Source organism: Macaca nemestrina, chromosome 19 (genome assembly GCF_043159975.1).
Source record: "Macaca nemestrina isolate mMacNem1 chromosome 19, mMacNem.hap1, whole genome shotgun sequence".
NCBI lineage: Eukaryota > Metazoa > Chordata > Mammalia > Primates > Cercopithecidae > Macaca > Macaca nemestrina.
Window position 1 is genome coordinate 77,001,664 of NC_092143.1, and position 14,210 is coordinate 77,015,873.

Below are 14,210 nucleotides of genomic sequence, written 5' to 3' on the forward strand. Positions count from 1 at the left end.
GCAGAAGAATCAGTGAACTCAAAGACAGATTATTTAAAATTAGTCAGAGGAATAAAAATAAAACAAGAATGAAAAAGAATAAAGAAAGTCTACAGGACTTATGGAACAACATCATGTGGACAAATATAAAAAGTATAGGAGTCCTAGAAGCAGCAGAGAAGGAGAAGAGGGACAAAGAGAAAGCAAAGTTACTTTAAAAATTAAGACAGAAAACTTCCCAAATCTTGGAGGGAAATGAACACTAAGATCCAGGAAGTCCAAAGAACCTCAAATGGCAGAATATAAAAATGTCTCCACCAAGACACATTATAATCAAATTGTCAAAAATGAAAAACAAAAAAGTTTGAAAGTAGTAAGAGAAAAGCAACTCATCACATACAAGGGAAACACTGTAAGACTGTGAATGAACTTATCAGCAGAAACCTTGCAGTTCAAGAGAGAATGGGATGATATATATTCAAAGTGCTGAAAGAAAAAAGCAGCCGACTAAAAATACAACAAAAGGTGTTCTTAAGAAATGGAGACAGAAACTCTTTCCCAGAAAAACAAAAGCTGTGGGAGTTCATCATCACTAGATTTGCCTTACAAGAAATGTTAAAAGAGTTCTTCAAAGTTTAAACAAAAAGGCACTAATTAGCAACGTGAAAACATATGAAAGTATAAACCTCGCTGGTAAAGGTAAGCACATAATCAAATTCAGAATACTTTAATACTATAATGAAGCTGAATAAATCACTTTTACTCTAGTATAAAAGTTAAAAGGCAAAAGTATTAAAAATAATTATAGCTACAAAATTTGTTAATGGATATGCAATATAAAAAGTTGTAAAATGTCTGAATGCAATAAAGATAGATTTATCATATTAAAAAAGGAAAAAGGTTGTAAATTGTGACACCAAAAACATAAAATATTGTGGGGTGAAGTAAATGTATAGAGTTTTATAACGCAATCGAACTGTTATCAGTTGTTACCAGCTTAAAACAGACTGTTGTAACTTACAAGTGTTTTATGTGAGCCTTGTGGTAACCACAAAGAAAACCGATGTGTTAGGTATATAAAAGAGAAAGACTAAGGAATCAAAACATACTACCACAAAAAAAATCATTAACAAAAGGAGATGGCAACAGAGGAAGAAAGGAACAAATAAATAAACTACAGAACAGTGAAAAAAACAATTACTGAAATACTTATAGTAAGTCCTTGTCTATCAATAATTATTTTAAATTTCAATGTAAATTCTCCAATCCAAAAACAGAGTAACTGAAATATTTTTTAAAAAAAGATCCAACTATGAACTGTTTCTAAGAGACTGACATTAGCTTTAAGAACACACACAGAATGAAAGTAAAAGGACAGAAAAAAAAATTCCATGCAAATAGTAACCAAAGGAGAGAAGGAATAGCTATACTTATATCAGAATAAAAAACTAGACTTTAAGTAAAAAACGGTCACAGAAGAAAGCAAATGTTGTTACATATTGATAAAGGGGTCCATTCATCAAGAGGATATAACAATTATATATGCACCCAACATAACAGCAAATAAACATATAAAGCAAATATTAACAGAACTAAAGAGACTGAAGGGAGAAATAGACAGCAGTGCAATAGTAGTAGGGAACTTCGGTACCTCACTTTCAACAACCCCTACTTCCTCCAGACAGAAAATCAATAAGAAACAACAAACTTTGGCAACACTATAAGCCAGATGGACCTAACGGATATATAGAGAGCATTCCATCCAATAGCAGCAGAATACACATTCTTTTCAAGCATACACATAACATTATCCAGGGTAGATAATATGTTAGGACACAAAACAAGTCTTAACACATTTAAGAAGTTGTAGATCAGCTGGGTGCAGTGGCTCAAGCCTGTAATCCCAGCACTCTGGGAGGCCGAGGCCGGCGGATCACAAGATCAGGAGATCGAGACCATCCTGGCTAACACGGTGAAACCCCGTCTCTACTAAAAATACAAAAAAAAAAATTAGCCGGGCCTGGTGGTGGGCACTGGTAGTCCCAGCTACTCAGGAGGCTGAGGCAGGAGAATGACATGAACCCGGGAGGCAGAGCTTGCAGTGAGCCGAGATCACGCCACTGTACTCCAGCCTGGGTGACCGAGAGAGACACCACCTCAAAAAAAAAAAAAAAAAGAAAGAAAGAAGTTGAAAATCATGTCAAGTAACTTTTTCAACCATAACGGTATGAAACTAAAAATCAGAGGAAAATTGGAAAATTCACAAATATGTATAACTTAAGCAACATGCTCCTGAATAGCCAGTTGGTCAAATAAGAAACCAAAAGGGAAATCCAAAATATCTTGAGACAATGGAAACATAAAACATATTAAAACTTATGGGAGGCAGCAAAAGCAGTGCTAAGAGAAAAGTTTACAGCAATAAATGCCTCCATTACAAAATAAGAATGATGTCAAAAAAACCAGTCCAGATTTATACTTCAAGGAGCTAGAGGAAAAAAAAAAAAAAAAAAACTAGGCCCAAACAGCAGAAGAAAGGAATAAAGATTAGAACAAAAATAAATAAAATAGACACTAGAACAATTAAAAAGACAAATAAAACTAATAATTGATTATGTGAGATGATAAACTTGACAAACCTTTAGCCATACTAACAATGAAAAAAAGAGATGATTCAAATAAATAAAATCATAAATGAAATAAGAGACATTACAACAGATAGCATAAAAATACAAATTTAATGATCATAACACTACTATGAACAATTATTTGTCAACATATTGGATGACCTAGAAGAAATGGATAAGTTCCTAGAAATATACAGTCCACCCAGACTGAACATAAAGAAATAGAGAATCTGAACAAAGAACATGTAATATTAAATCAGTAATTTAAAACTTCCCAATAAAGAAAGCCCAGTATCTGGTGGCTTCATTGGTAAATTCTACAAACATTTTAAGAACTAACACTAATCCTTCTCAAATCCTTCCAAAAAATTGAATAGTAGAGACAACACTTACAAATTCATCTCATGAAGCCAGCATTACCCTGATAGCAAAGACAGACAAGGTCATTCCAATAAACGAAAATTACAAAGCAACATCCCTGAAGAACATACATACAAAAATACTCAATAAAATACTGGCAAATTCAACAGCATATTAAAGAGAATTATACACTCTCATCAAGTGGGACTTATCCCTGGTATGCAAGGATGGTTCAACGTATCAAAATCAATAAATGTCATATACCACATTAAGAGAATGAAGGATAAAAATCGTAATCACTTCAATAAATGGGGAAAAAGCATTTTTCATGATTAAAAAACTCTCAACAAATTAGGTACAGAGGTAATGGACCTCAAAACAATAAAGGCCATATATGACAAGCCCAAAGGTAACATCATTTATAATGGTGAAAAGTTAGGAACAAGATAAAGATGCCCACTCTTGAGATGGTACTAGAAGTTCTAGCCAGAGCACTTAGGCAAAAGAAAAACAAAAAAAGACATCCAAGTCAGAAAGAAAGAAGTAAAATTGTCTGCCTTTGACTTATCTATATATAAGTCATATGTCTTATATATAGAAAACCATAGGCCGGGCATGGTGGCTCATGCCTGTAATCCTAGCACTTTGGGAGGCCTAGGCAGGCGGATTGCCTGAGCTCAGTAGTTTGAGATCAGCTTGGGCAACATGGTGAAACCCCATCTCTACTAAAATACAAAAAATAAATAAATAAATAAATAAATAAATAAATAAATAAATAAAAATTAGCTGGGCGTGGCAGCATGCTCCTGTACTCCCAGCTACTCGGGAGGCTGAGGCAGGAGAATTGCTTGAACCCAGGAGGCGGAGGTTGCAGTGAGCCGAGATGGTGCCACTGCACTCCAGCCCAGCGACAGACTGAGACTCCATCAAAAAAAAAAAAAAAAAAAAAAATCATAAAGATTCTGCCAAAAACTGTTTGAACTAATTTTAAAAATTCGGTGAATTTGCAGAATATAAAACCAACATACAAAAATGAGTCGTTTCTATACACTGACAACAAAGTATCCAATAAAATTTAAAAAATAATACCCTTAACAATAACATCAAAAAGAATACAATTATGAGGTATAAATTTAACCAAGAAGGTGAAAAATCTGTACACTGAAAGCTGTAACACATTGATGAAAGATATTAAAGAAGACACAAATACAGAGAAGAATATTCCCTTTTCACAGATTGGAAAAATTAATACTGTTAAAATATTCACACTACTCAAACTGATCAACATATTCAATGCATTCCCTATCAAAATTCCAACGGCATTTTTCACAGAAATAGGAAAAACTATCCTAAAATTAATATGGAACCACAAAAGACCACTAATAGTCAAAGAAATACTGAGCAAGAAGAACAAAACTAGAGGCATCACTTTTCCTATTTCAAATTACATTGCAAAGCTATAATAATCATAAAGTATGGTACTAGCATAAAAACAGATATATAGACCAATGGAACAGAATAGAGTGCCAAGAAATAAACCCATGCATATACAGTCAACTAATTTTTTGACAAGGGCAGCAAGAATGCACAATGGAGAAAGGACAGTCTCTTCAAGAAATGGTATTGGAAAAATGAATATATATGTGTGTGTGTGTGTGTGTGTGTGTGTGTGTGCAAAATGAAGATCTTATACACAAAAATCAATTCAAAATAGATTGAAGACTTAAATATAAGACCTGAAACTAAAACTAGTAGAAGAAAATGTAAGGGAAAAGTGTCTTGACATTGGTTTTGACAATGATTTTTTTGGATATGACACCAAAAGCACAGGCAATGAAAGCAAAAATAAATAAGTGAGACCACCGCCAACCAAAAAACTTCTACACAGCAAAGGAAATCAATCACCAAAATGAAGAGACGACCTATGGAATGGGAGAAAATACTGGCAAACCATACCATTAGATAAGGGGCTAATATACAAAATATATAAGCAATTCATACAATTCAACTACAAAAATAATTTTAAAACCTGATTTTAAATTGGGCAAAGGTCTTGAACAGACATTTATCCAAATAAAACATACAAATATCTAGCAAGTATAGAAAAAGGTGCTCAACATTACTAATCATCAAATACAAATAATACAAATAAAAGGAAATACAAATAAAAACCACAATGAGATACCACTTCACACTGTCAGGATGGCTATTACATAATTGATAAAAATAATAAATATTGGCAAATATGTGGAGAAAAGGGAACCCTTGTATACTGTTGGTGGGAATGTATGAAAAACAGCATGGCTATTCCTCAAAATACTAAAAATATGACTACCATATGATCCAGAAATCCCACATCTCGGCATATATTTAAAGGAACTAAAATCAGTATCCAAAGAAATATTTGTACTCCCATATTCACTGCAGCGATATTCACAATAGCCAGATGTGGAAACAACCTAAATGTCCACTGACAGAGGAAGGGAAAAAGAAAATGTGGTGAACATATACAATGGAGCATTACTCGGCCTTTGAAAAGAAGGAAATCCTGCCATTTGCAACAACATGGATGGATCTAGAGGGCATGACATAAAGTGAAATAAGCCAAACAGGATGATAAATCTTGTATGATTTCTTTATATGTGAGATCCAAAATACTTAAATTCACAGAAGAGAAGGGGTAATGATAGTGCCAGGAGCTGAGGAAAGGGGGAAATTGGGAGGTAATGGATAAAGGGTACAAAGTTTCAGTTATGTAGGATAAATTAGTCCTGAAAACCTACCATACAGCATAGTAGCATTAGATACTATAACTAACAATACTGTATTGTCTAGTTAAAGTCTGTTAAGAGAGTAGATCTTATGTTAAGTGTTCTTACCACACACACAAAAAAAGAAAAACACAATAATAATTTAAAAAGAGAGTAAGAGAAAATTTAGGGAGGTGACGGCTATGTTTATGGCCTTTATAGTGATAATGGTTTCATGGTTGTATATATTCTTCGAACTCATCAAGATGTATAAAATATATATATATATCTCATTTTATACATCAATCCTACTTCAATATACTAAAATTAATTAATTAAAATGTGGGAGGAAAGTATATGACTTCAAAAGATACAAAAAAATCAACTGACATAAATTAACACCAATTCATAACTTTAAAAAAAAAATGTTATGAAACAGAAATAGACAAGAACCGCCTAATTCTGATAAAGAGTATCTATTATAGATGTGCAGCAAACATCATACATGATGGTGAATTATTGACAACTTTTCTTCTGAGTCGGAAGAGATGTAGATGACCACTATCACCACTTCTATTAATATTATACTAGATGTCCTAACCAGTGTAATGATGCAAGAAAAAGAAAAAAACAAGCATAAGGATCGAAAGGAAAAAAAAAAAGAAAATTCTCAACATTTCCAGACAACAGGATCTGAACACAAAAGAAAGTTAAATTGACTAACTACTAGATTAAGTGAATTTACCAAGATTGATAAATACAAGAGCCATACAAAGAGTCAATCTTGTTTCCATATATCAGCAACAAAAAAAAATAAAATTTGAAAATGCCATTTACAATAGCATTGATTAATATTAAAGACCTAACACTAAATCTAACAAAATATGAATGAGAACTTTAAACTGAAAACTATATAGAACATTATTAAGAAAAAATTTTAAACACCAAAGTAAATGAAAAAATACCATATACATGGATTAGAAGATTCAGTACAGTAAAGGTGACAATTATCCCCAAAGTGATCCACTAAAAATCCTAGTAAGTCTAGAGGGATTTTTAAAGAAATTGGTTAAACTGATCCTAACATTTATATGGAAATACAAAGAGCCAAGAAGATGAAGAACAAATCTAGATGGTTTGCACTAACAGATAGCATGATATTACAAAGTTATAATAATTATAACAGCAAGACACCAACAGAAAGATAAACAGGCACCACTGAAACAGATTAGAAAGTTCAGAAACAGATACATAATTTTAAGTAAGGAAATGCAATAGGGCATGTGATTGAAAAAGATGATCTTGAATGAATAGTACTGGGGCCAGTGGATGCCTATACAGTATAAAAAGAATCTCAGTTTCTACCTAACCCATACACCAAAAGGATGTCCAGATGTACTGTAGATCTAAATGTTAAAAAGTAAAGCAACAAAGCTTAGAGGAAAAAACAAAACTGGCAAATACCTTCATGGCCTTAGGTAACAATTACTTGAATAATATACAAAAAGGTACCAACCATAAAATAAAAAAGTATATACACCAGATTACATTAAAATTATGACCATCTGTTCATTAAAAGGCTCCATTAAGACAGTGAAAAGGCAATCCAAAAAGTAGAGGAAAGTATCTGTAACACATTGGTCAAATGGAAGACTCACCCAGAAAATACAAAGAAATCCTACAAATTGATGATAATAGCAAATAACCCGTAGAGAAATGGGCAAAAGCTTTGAATGGGAACTTCACAAAAGAAAGCATACAAGTGGCCAGTAAACATTTGAAAAGATGCTTAACTTCAGTTTTCATCAGGAAAATTCAAATTAAAACTATAAAGTTACACCATTACATAGCCACCAAAATGGTTAAAATGAACAACACCAAGTGCTACATAGGAGGTGAAACAATTAGAACTCTCATTAACTACTACAGTGCAGTGGTCATGTCAATTAGTGAAAAAGTTCTGGAGGTGGATGGTAGTGGTGGCTGCACAACAACGTGAATGTGCTTAATGCCACTGAATGATACATTGAAAATGGTTAAGTAAAGTTTGTATTATGTATATTATGTATATTATACCACAATTTTTAAATGTTGATTTTTTTTTTTTTTTTTTGAGACAGAGTCTTGCTCTGTCACCCAGGCTGGAGTGCAGTGGCGTGATCTCAGCTCACTGCAAGCTCCGTCTCCTGGGTTCAAGCCATTCTCCTGCCTCAGCCTCCCGAGTAGCTGGGACCACAGGGGCCCGCCACCATGCCCAGCTAATTTTTTGTATATTTAGTAGAGACGGGGTTTCACCATGTTAGCCAGGATGGTCTCGATCTCCTGACCTCGTGATCCGCCCGCCTCGGCCTCCCAAAGTGCTGGGATTACAGGCACGAGCCACTGCGCCCGGCCTAAATGTTGATTTTTTTAAGAGACAGAGTCTCAATATGTTGCCCATGCTGGTCTCAAACTCCTGGCCTCAAGCAATCCTCCTGCCTCGGCCCCGCAAAGTGCTGGGCTGACAGGCATGAGCTGCCACTCAAGTCAAAAGTTGATTTCTTCATAAAAAGTTCATTGTGTTTATATTATTTTCTGGGTATTGTACTAATTGCTGGTACTATAAGTGAATTTCCTCCTGCCAAGAAGGAAAGACAGGTGGGTTTAAATTTTTTTGCTTCTCTCCCTTCTCACTCCTAGTAATTACTCAAAACGTGGTCACTCTCAGCATTCTCTGCCAAATCTTTTAAAATCTGGAGCACCTAGCCACCTAAAGGACACAACCAAAGATCCCAACACATCATGATCATTTCACCTCAAAGTAATTACCTCCTCTTCTGAAATCCAATCTCCTCATCTTTATGAGCTGAATCTTTTGGCTGAGTTTAGAGCTATAAATTAATGCATTCACTTAGAACAGTCCATTCCACAGAAGGCTCTCAATAAATTTTAAATATTTATTATTAGTCATTCAAAATTTATTGAGAGCCTATTATGATAAAAGGAGACGGTAAATATTCTCATGGTAGCTAAGAAAACTTCCATATAACATGCTCTATCTTCCGATATAGAGGAAAAATAAGTGGTTGATGAGATAACTATGAACTTCATTGTGACTATTTGTCACTGCCAGCTACTTAACATCTAGATCATTCCCCACACTATGACTCCTGCCTTCCCCAAGGCAGAGGCCAGAAAATTTGCAACCACACTTTCCTGAAGGTAGGATACAGACAGTGACCTTGCTGCTGCCAGGAAAATGCAAAGGGATGCTATATCATGACCATACAATTTATCCATTTATTCACTGTCTTTCCTATGTGCTGAGAACCTTAAAAAAAAAAAAAAAAAAAAAAAGGAGATCTAATTGGTAGCCTCAAAAGTGGAAGAAACTGAAAAGAGACATTTTTCAGGAACTTTAAGCAGTCAATAATATTTTCCTTCTATTTTTGTCCTAAATTGCTCTTCAAACCATTTGAAAGAATGAATATCATACATTTATACAAATTCTTATTTTAAAAGACAAATACCTCCTGCAACCTTCTAGAATAAACTAAATGAACAAAATTATAGTTTTTCAATAAACTAAACATATGTAAATTATAACTTACCACAAATAAATGCAACCTAGTGCAGTGTTTCTTTAAAAGGGCACATTCTATTTCGTAAGCTTTCCGCATATTTTGTCTCTTTTAAATACATACTTGAAAAACTATGATGGAAAATATAATGGCTTTCTGCCATTGACACACTCACAGTATGACACAAATCAACACAACTGACGGTTCATGAGAGAGCTCTAAAACCAAAACTTTCATGATGAAAGCAAAAAAAAAAAAAAAAAAAAAAAAACAAGCAAACAAAAAAAAACATACTTATTTGCCACTAATCACTTATATATTATTCTACTCACCATTTTCAATAAGCATCCTTACTACAGCAGTTTGAATTTATGCATAAGGCAAGAATTCTGTGGACACTAGTTAAGCAGATGTGATTAAATTAAAACATAAGGGATATGTTTTTAAAATGAATTCTGTCAGGAACACACTAAGCAAGTTTCTTAAAATATTTGTATTATCCTTGTTTGGAGAGGATATGATCTTATATTTGGAAAAACCTAAAGACTCCACAAAAAAAAATATTAGAAATGATAAATTGAGTAAAGTTGCAGGATACTAAATCAACATACAAAAACCAGTAGCATTTCTATATGCCAACAGTGAACAATCTGAAAGAGAATTTTTTAAAAATCCCCTTTACAATAGCTAGAAATAAAATTAAATACCTAGGAATGAACCAAAGAAGTGAAAGATCTCTGTAATGAAAACTACAAAACACTGATGAAAGAAATTGAAAAGGATACCAAAAAATGGAAAGATATTCCATTTTTTACTGGAAAAATCAATATTGTTAAAATGTCCATACTACCCAAAGCAATCTACAGATTCAATGCAATCTCTTTCAAAAATGCCACTGGCATTGTTCACGGAAATAGAAAAAAGAATCCTAAAATTTATATGGAAGCACAAAAGACCCAGAATAGTCAAAGACATCCTAAATAAAAAGAACAAACCTGAAGGAATCATATTACCTGACTGCAAATTTTACTACAGAGCTACAGTACCAAAATAGGAAGGGACTGGCATTGAAAAAGACACAGAGACCAATGGAGTGGAATAGAGAACCCAGAAACAAATCCACATACCTACAGTGAACTTGTTGTCAACAAAGGTCCCAAGAACACACACTGGGGAAAAGACAGTCTCTTCAATAAATGGAGCTGGAAAAAGTGGATATCCATATGTAGAAGAATGAAACTAGACCCCTATCTATCACCATATACAAAAGGCAAATGAAAAATAAAGACTTAAATCTAAGACCTAAAGCTATGAAACTACTATGAGAAAACATCAGCAAAGCTCTCTAGGACATTGGTCTGGGCAAAAATGTCTTGACTAATATCCCACAAGCACAGGCAACCAAAGCAAAATGGACAAATGGGATCACATCAAGTTAAAAAGCTTCTACACAGCAAAGGAAACAAACAACAAAGTGAAGAGACAACCCACAGAATGGGAGAGAATATTTCCAAACTTCCCAGCTGACAAGGAACTAATAACCAGAATAAATAAGGAGCTCAAACAACTCAATAGGAAAAAAATCTAATAACACAATTTAAAAATGCGTAAAAGATTTAAATAGACATTTCTCAAAAGAAGACATACAAATGGCAAATGGACATATGAAAAGGAAGTCAACATCATTGATCATCAGAGAAATGTAAATCAAAACTAGAATGACATATCATCTCACCCCAGTTAAAATGGCTTTTATCCAAAGAACAAGCAATAACAAACATTGGTGAGGATGTGGAGAAAGGGAACCCTCATACACTGTTGGCGGAATGTAAATTAGTACAACCACTATGGAGAACAGTTTGGAGGTCCCACAGACACAAAAAAATTAAAAATAGAGTTACCATATAATCCAGCAATCCTCCTGCTGGGTATATACCCAAAATAAAGGAAATGAGCATGTCAAAGAGATTTTTGCACTCCCATGTTTGTTGCAGCGCTGTTCCCAATAGCCAAAATTTGGAAGCAACCTAAGTGTCCATCAGCAGATGAATAGATAAAGAAAATGTGGTACTAATACACAGTGGAGTACTATTCAGCCATAATAAAAATGAGATCCTGTCATTTCCAACAACATGGATGGAACTGGAAGTCACTAGGCTTTTTTATGTTTTTTCAATAACCAATATGGACTGTTTGTAATGCAAAGGATAAATGCTTGAGAGCAAAGATACCTCTTTTCACATGATGTGATTATTATGCATTGCACACCTGTATCAAACATCTCATGCATCCCATAAATATATACATCGACTATGAACCGATAAAAATTAAAATAAGAAAATTTTTAAGATTTCTAATAAATTAACTCTTTATTCACCTGTAATGTTTTCAATAATATTATGATAAGGCAAGCCTATATGTTGAGTTTTTTTTTTCCTTTAGAAAATAAAAACTTGAAAGTCAAACTGAAAGTCAAAGAACTGGATAACAGTAGTAACCTTCATCCATTTTGTCTACAAAGCACTTCAGAACTTGAGCAAAATAGATGACTTGTCAAGATGCTTATCAACGTGAACAATCTAACAGCCAGAAACAACTATCTGAATATAAAGGCCTGGAAAATGGAATTGTTCTAAAGAATCATCATTTGATTACATTTAAAGACATACGGCTAGCTTCAATAAGTTCACCTCAATGACTTAAAATCTATCAACTGTATGTAAGTCAACCTCCTGCAATATTAAAAACCCATTAAGTTACATAATTTATGAGTAAACAATGTGCTAGGTAAAGATAAACTTTAGCACCCTCATTTTATCCTCATTTGAATTACTTTTCTCATTCAAATTAAAAAAAAAAAAAGTAGTGAGCTCTTAAGCTAGTACTATGTGCACGATAAGTGATTCACCAGCGTGTGCGTGATTCATCGCCAGAACGGTTGGTCACCTCCGTTTCTATGAGACCACAATCAAAGGCTACCGCAGCAGCAGGCTTGAGACCTCTAAAGCTCCTCCACTGCTCGATCACAGGCCTCAAAAAAGAGGCCTGAACTTCAGACAGCGATGATACTGTCAGCTCTCTTTCTAGTGACTAACACAAGTCCTATGAGTCACCTGGGCTTTCTGTGTCTGTACCTTTTAAAATCCAAAATAATTCTGTAGTATTCTCTGTGTTTGCACAGAGTCAGCATCCCAGCACCTGGTGCAAGATGGCATTTACACTCCAAAGAATGCCTTGGAGAGAGAGAGGACACCGCTCCCACTCATAGAGAACCCACAGGTCAAACCTCAAAGAGGAGATGGCAATCAACATTAACAGAGTCCAGCATTCTGCCAAACTGTATTTGTCCCATAACTTAAACATCATGTGCTTGTCTTCCTCATAGATGGATTTTTTTTTTTTCCTGATTGCCTGGATCAACATAAACACACAGTCATTTGTCATTTAACAACAGGATTTGTTCTAAGAAATGCGTTATGAGCATAAACACCATAATGCAATTACACACACCTACTGGGTAGAACCTACTACACTCAGGCTATGTGGAATGGCCTATGGCTCCTAGTCTACAAACCCGCACCGAATACTGCAGGCAATTGTAACGCAATGGTAAGTATTTCTCTAAACGTAGAAAAGATACAATAAAAAATCGGTATAAAAGATAAAAAATGGCGGTCACTTACCATGAATGGAGCTTGCAGTACTGGGAGCTGCTCTGGTGGATCAGTGAATGAATGCTGAGTGAATGGGAAGGCTGGGACATTGCCGTACACTCCTGTACACTTCATGAACACTGTGCACTTAAGCTATGCCAAATTTACCAAAAACAATTTTTCTTTCTTCAATGATAAGTTGGTCTTAGCTTACTATAACTTCTTACTTTATAAAGTATAAAGTAGGTTTGTTTATACCAGCATCACCACAAACACATGAGTAATGCCATGGGCTACAACACTGCCACAGCTGCCCACTGTCACTGGGTGACAGGAATTTTTCGGCTCCATTACAATCTTATGGGATCAGTGTCATATATGCAGTCCGTCACTGATGAAAATGTCATTGTGCGCCACGTGACTTTATCCGACTTTTGCTATATCTCATCCAAAGCATTGATATCTTATCAAGTTAGCTCCCACCTGAAATCTTGTTTCAGTCTGCTTAAGTCTATCCCCAAAAAATGTAATTAAGAAACTCCATTTATCTTGAAAAGAAATGGTGACAACAGGCTGGAGTCTTTCAGACTACTATATATTTTCTTGTTTACTTTCTCATCAAATCTTGAGACATTCTGTGAAATTCCTAAGTCTTTATTGGGTGGAACTTCAGAAGAAAAAAATTAGTAATATGTAAAAGCACCAAACAAAAAAATCCTGAACAGTGAAATAACTAGCACCTTCTTTTCATTCTGCAGCTCATTTAATTTTGGTACTTTTTCTTTTTTTTTTTTTTTTTTTGAGACGGAGTCTCACTCCGTTGCCCAGGCTGGGGTGCAGTGGCCGGATCTCGGCTCACTGCAAGCTCTGCCTCCCAGGTTTACGCCATTCTCCTGCCTCAGCCTCCCGAGTAGCTGGGACTACAGGCGCCCGCCACCTCGCCTGGCTAGTTTTTTGTATTTTTTAGTAGAGACGGGGTTTCACCGTGTTAGCCAGGATGGTGTCGATCTCCTGACCTCGTGATCCGCCCGTCTCGGCCTCCCAAAGTGCTGGGATTACAGGCTTGAGCCACCGTGCCTGGCCAATTTTGGTACCTTTTCTATAAAACCAGCCACCCCCATCATCCCCTACCAATGATCTATTCTAATTCTATGTAGTAAATGTTTGAGAGAAAAAGAGATTCCTCTTGTTCTTAAAAGGAATGCAGGAGTCCTCCAAATGCTGACTGCCGGGTTTTAAATCACTCTCTTCAAGATACTACATATACATAAGCAACTGTGA

The 14,210-nt window shown here is 34.9% G+C and overlaps 1 protein-coding gene across 12 annotated transcripts in view; it reads right to left on the reverse strand.

Annotated features, from left to right (window-relative positions):
- Positions 1-14,210, reverse strand: part of LOC105478848 (L3MBTL histone methyl-lysine binding protein 4) — a 448,884-nt gene that overhangs the window by 373,175 nt on the left and 61,499 nt on the right. The window contains exon 1 of one of the 12 annotated variants that reach the window (XM_071085618.1): positions 12,960-13,649. The exons of the other annotated variants lie outside the window; for them this stretch is intronic. The gene's annotated coding sequence lies outside the window, so the exon portion shown is untranslated. Of the gene's footprint in view, positions 1-12,959; positions 13,650-14,210 lie in introns of those variants that run through there. 12 annotated transcript variants of the gene reach the window in all.